The 5,628-nt window shown below is 38.2% G+C and overlaps 1 non-coding gene across 1 annotated transcript; it reads right to left on the bottom strand.

Moving 5' to 3' along the window:
* Nucleotides 1-4,910: 4,910 nt before the first annotated feature.
* On the bottom strand, nt 4,911-5,016 carry LOC112760171 (small nucleolar RNA R71). The gene has a single exon (XR_003180623.1). It is a non-coding gene; the product is annotated as a small nucleolar RNA R71 (small nucleolar RNA).
* Nucleotides 5,017-5,628: the final 612 nt, after the last annotated feature.

Raw genomic sequence — 5,628 nt, 5'->3', positions numbered from 1 at the left:
TGCATGTTCAAAAGCTTGTGGATTTCTTTCTTCTACATGCATGCTATGTGTTTGTGAAAAAGCCCATATGGCATTATAAACTTCTTTACATTTTTCTACTCTAATATTCAATGCTTGCTTTTCACAAATTCCCTTTACTATTTTATTCATTGAATTTAATTGTCGATACAAACGTGATAGTTAGCTACGAGTGATAACATATTTAAATTGGACATTGAATGCTTGATCTATGCTACTCATGCATTTGCCTACATGCCAATAAACCCCTTGCATTTCATTGTCCAACATGCACTTGCTATATTTCCATTGATGAACTTTTCACATATAATCCGGACCATGTGTTAACGTCATTCTTCTTTATTGTGCATTGATTATAACTCACATCACCCTCTTCCTTGCTTTATCCCTTTAAATTTAATTTACTTTCTCTCCTCTTTTTCAGGATGGCCACCAAGAAAGGAAAGGAGAAAGCTACCCCCAAACAACCAGCAAGAAGAGGTACAAAAAGAGCATTAGTGGCAGAACCCTCTTCAACTACGGTAAAGCCCTCAACAAAGAAGATTAAGAGGATCATAAAGGTTGATGATAAAGAAAAAGCCTTCCCAGCAAAGGACACTGCGCGATTCCCTAATCGCTACTGTGAGCAGATGTTCCCCATCCTGGCTGAAAAGAGTTACAACAACGAATACCTTCTTCTCCTCCCGCCCAATATTGCTACCTTTGTTGAGCCGTAAATTGCCCGAAGACAATGGGGTTTCCTACAGAGACAGCCAAGGCAGGTCAATCTTTCTTGGGTAGTCGAGTTCTACTCCAACTTTCACCTGCCAACCCTGCAGTCTGTCTATGTCCGTCAGAAGCAAGTCCCCATTACTGAAGACGCCATTCAAAAAGTTCTAAGTCTTCCCCCTATTCCAGAAGGAATGGACACCTTTCAAGAAGCCGCATTCAAGCGCCAGATGTACCAATTTGACTGGGACGCTGTTCTTAGAGTTATCGCACTACCTTGCAGCAGATGGATCTACGGATACCATCGTACCCACCCTAAGGGAATTTCGGCTTCAGCACTTACCTTGGAGGCTCGCGTATGGGCACAAATCATGTCCCATTACGTCTTTCTGAGCACTCACAAGTCCTCCTTCACTGCGGACATGGTCGTTCTACTATGGTGCATCCTTACAGACCAACCTCTGAATCTACCAAGACATATCCGGAATGGCATGGGACACATACAAATTGCGGGTAACTTACCTTTTCCCGCCCTGGCCTCAGATCTTGTCTCAGCCGCCAGAGTCTCCTACAGAGCTGGGGACACCAAAGCTATGCTTCCACGGGATGATCAGTTTGTCCCCAACGGGAAGTACCTTAGACTTCCAGCAGCCACTATCAGCCAGCCTACTGAACCAGTTGAACACATTCCTTCTTCAACACTACAAGCACCTACAACAGCCCAATTGCTCCATCAGATACTTGAAAAGTTGGATCGGCATGAGCAGAAAGCTAAGATGAGAGAGCGTCGTAACAAGCGCCGATTCACATACCTCAAGGAGCTGATCATGGGAAAATTCAAGGACTTAGACACCCCGGACTCCACTTCCTTTACCAGCACAGGGAGCCATGATGGTCTCGACTGTGGAGATACTGCTACCAGCCCACCTTTGTTTTTGACAGATGGCACCGAGGACGGTGCAAAGCCTTAAGTGTGGGGAGGTCAGTCAGTACCTGACTTTCGGAAGTAATTTCTCTTCCCTATCACCAATAAATTAGGATATTTAGTTAGATTTTTCTTTTGTAGAATAAGATAAATTGCATAGTAATAGATTAGTTGCATGCATGTTCTGCTTGATTGAAAAGACAATAAGTTTCTTCTAAGACCCTATCTTTGGAACAAAATTTCACTAATTTCAATTAAAACTTTTATGTTAAATTTGCTTGAAGTTGTATTTGGAACATGATTTTTGAGCTAAAGAACACACAACCTGTGAGATTTGAGCCTTTATGAATGGTTACATTATTTAACCATAATTATTTTATTCTTGTATGTTTACTTCTCTATGATTGTAATCTATACTTTGTTTCATCCTATATGTCCAATGTTTATTATATTTATATGTTTGCATATGATTGAGGCCATTACTTATTTAGCCCACATATCCAAATTAAGCCTACCCTTTCAATTACCTTTGTTAGCCACTTTGAGCCTTTAAATCCCATTTGTTCTATATTTTACCACATTACTAGCCTTAAGCGGAAAAATAATTATATATCCCAAATTGAATCTTTGGTTAGCTTAAGATAGAATTGTGTGTGTTATTTAAGTATGGGAAATTGTGGAAGCAAAAGATAATAAGGGAATGTGTCATGACAATATACTGGGAATTTGGATACCTACTCATGTGGAACTATAAGAATTAAAAATCTATGTGCATTGATAAGCTATGTTATTTTTATGTTTCTATGTTTATGAAAAAAAATCCAAAAATATTCAACAAATAAATAAGGGGACAAAATTACCCCAATGCTAAGCCAAGCACTCAAAGATCAATGCATGTATGATAAAATTAAAATAAAAGGTTGAAACATGAGTATGGATGTGAAAGAGATTTCTGGGTAGCTAGGTATGAATTTTAAAAGTTATATAGAATATATATAGGTTATGTTAAAGCTTGGGTTAATTAAAAATTCAATTTATAAGCTTACTTAGCCATATATATATCCTTACCCTTACCTTGGCCCCATTACTACCTTGAAAAGACCTCATGATGTTTGCATTGGTATATTAAATGTTGTTGATTGGTTAGGAGAAGAACAAAATTTAGAGAGCATGATTAGAGAAGGATAGAGTGATGACCCTATACACTAGAGAGACTAGAGTGTACATACATCATCAGTGAGGGTTCGATGCTTGAATTTTTATGTTCCCTGCCTTCATGGGCTATCTTCTTGCATTTTTATCTGCTCTTGCTTTATAAGAATTGGGTTAGTAGAATTTGATTTGTAATTATTTTGAAGAGCTTATTTACTTTAGATCAAGTGGACAAGAATCATATAGTTGCATTCATATATAGGTTGCATTGCATTGCATGGGTTTTACATGTTCTTGCTCATTCATTTTATCTCCTTCAACTAAGCATGAGGACATGCTAATGTTTAAGTGTGGGGAGGTTGATAAACCACTATTTTATGATTTATATTGTGTTTAATTATGTGGTTTTATCATGATCTTTACCCACTTATTCACTAAATAAGCATGCATTTATAATTCCTTCCTAAAGTTATTGCATGATTGAAAACTTGCTTCCTAGAGACTTTTAATTATGTATTTTATTTTTCTTTTATTCCATTCGATGCCGTGATCTGTGTGTTAAGTGTTTCAGGCTTTATAAGGCATGAATGAGTTGGAGATTGAAAAGGAAGCTTGCAAAAATGGAAGGAACACAAGAAATTGAGGAGATGACCAGCGAGAAGCGACGCGGCCGCATGGATGACGCGACCGCGTGGCATGGAATAACACAAGTGACGCGGCCGCATAGACGACGCGACCGCGTGGCAAGGCAGAACGCCGAATGACGCGTCCGCATGAATGACGCGTCTGCGTGACATACACGATCTGCATAATCTGCAGAATCGCTGGGGGTGATTTTGGGCCCTATTTTGACCCAGTTCTCGGCCCAGAAAAGTAGACTAGAGCCAGAGAACATGCAGAAACCAACAACAACATTCATTCCGCATAGTTTTAGTTTTTAGATCTAGTTTTCCTCTCCTCTAGGTTTTCTCTCTACACATTCATAGTTTTTAGGATTTGTTATTTTCATTGTTTTTGCATTAGGATATTGAGAAGAGTTATTGCCTTATCAAGACTTCGACATTCTAGTTCGTTCTCTTTACTTGTCTCTTACTCTTCCATGTTCCTTAATTTACTTACTTTTACTATTGGATTATTTTAGCATTTATTAATACAAGAATCGCTTTTATTTTTAATTAATCTTTTGATTATTATTTATCATGTCTTTCTTTAAATCCCTTCCTTATGTTATGAATTTTACATTTACAATGAGCGAGTAGTTCCCTAACTTGATGGGGAGTTGATTGAAAGGAACCCTTGAGTTAGGATGCTCAAGAGAAAGATTGTAATTGGGTTTATTGTTGGATTGCACTCTAGTCACTAACACCAATCCTCCCAAGAGCAGATTGGAACTTGTGGATAGAAACAGCATTCCAACTTATTTAACTTTCCCTTACTTAGTGAGGGGCAACTAAACATAATAACCCCCAATTGTCAATTAATCTTGAGAGTACTCCAACAAGAATAGGGCTTCCAGCTACTCAACTCCCAGTCAAGGCTTTTATTTAAATTTATATAAATTCTCTAATTTAATTTTCTGCCATTCAACTCAAACCTTTTTAAAAACATCTGATTAATAAAATAGCACACTTTTCTGCAACTCGTTGGGAGACGACCTGGGATTCATACTCCCAGTATTTTAATTTTAATTTCTGTGACACCCTTCTAAATTGATAAGCGGATTTCTGGTTGGTTGAGAACTATACTTGCAACGCATATTTTATAATCATTCTTAACTCGCCAATTTCTGCTCACATCATGCCTCCTATAGCTGCAAACAACTTTGAACTGAAGTTACAGCTAGTTACTCTTGGGCAATAGAATTGTCAATATCGTGGACTCCCTCAGGAAGATCCAAATCAGTTTATTTCTGATTTTCTGTAGATTTGTGACACTATGAAGACCAATGCAGTGAATCCTGAGGTGTACAAACTCATGCTCTTCCCATTTGCTGTGAAGGATAGAGCAAAGCTGTGGTTAGATTCTCAACCCAAGGAGAGTCTGGATACTTGGGATAAGATTGTCACTGGATTTCTAACTAAATTTTTCCCACCTCAAAAGCTAACTAAGCTAAGGGTGGAGGTTCAGACTTTTAGACAGAAAGATGGTGAGACCCTTTATGAAGCTTGGGAGAGATTCAAGCTACTGACTAGGCAATGCCCTCTAGACATGTTCTCTAGATGGACTCAGCTGTATATCTTTTACGAGGGCATATGTGAAATGTCCAAGATGCGCTTAGATAATTCTGCAAGTGGTTCTTTGTACATGAAGAACACACCAGAGGAGACTATTGAGCTTATTGAGTTGGTTGCTAATAACCAATACTTATATTTCTGATGCCAGGGTATTTTGGCCAGCTTCACTGACCTTTTCTTTACTATTTTTAGGGTAGTTTCATGCATTTCCTTAGGAAATAAGCTGGTTTTGGGTAGATATTCACTTACATGTTGATTCAAGCATGCGTTGTGCAATTTACATGATTTCATGAGGATTTTGCATGAATTTAAGGACAAATTGGATGTTGCATTTCCCATGACTTGGACTAGAACTTTGATGCACTTTATTGCTTGATTTCAGGACAAGGGAAGCAAAGAAGAACAACATTAGTGGCTACGTTAGTTACACTAACGTTAACACTAACGTGGAATGGGAGTAACTTGCAAAGTTAATGAGAAAAGTGATTGCCAATAACGCTCTCGAAGCCATCATTGCCCACGTTAAGAGTCACGTTAATTAAGTTAACGTAAACTCTAACGTGGAAGAAAGAAAATGGAACCAACGTTAGT

Source organism: Arachis hypogaea, chromosome 16 (genome assembly GCF_003086295.3).
Source record: "Arachis hypogaea cultivar Tifrunner chromosome 16, arahy.Tifrunner.gnm2.J5K5, whole genome shotgun sequence".
NCBI classification, from domain to species: Eukaryota; Viridiplantae; Streptophyta; class Magnoliopsida; order Fabales; family Fabaceae; genus Arachis; species Arachis hypogaea.
Note: the sequence above shows the minus strand (reverse complement) of the source record. Positions and strands in the feature narration are given on the sequence as shown.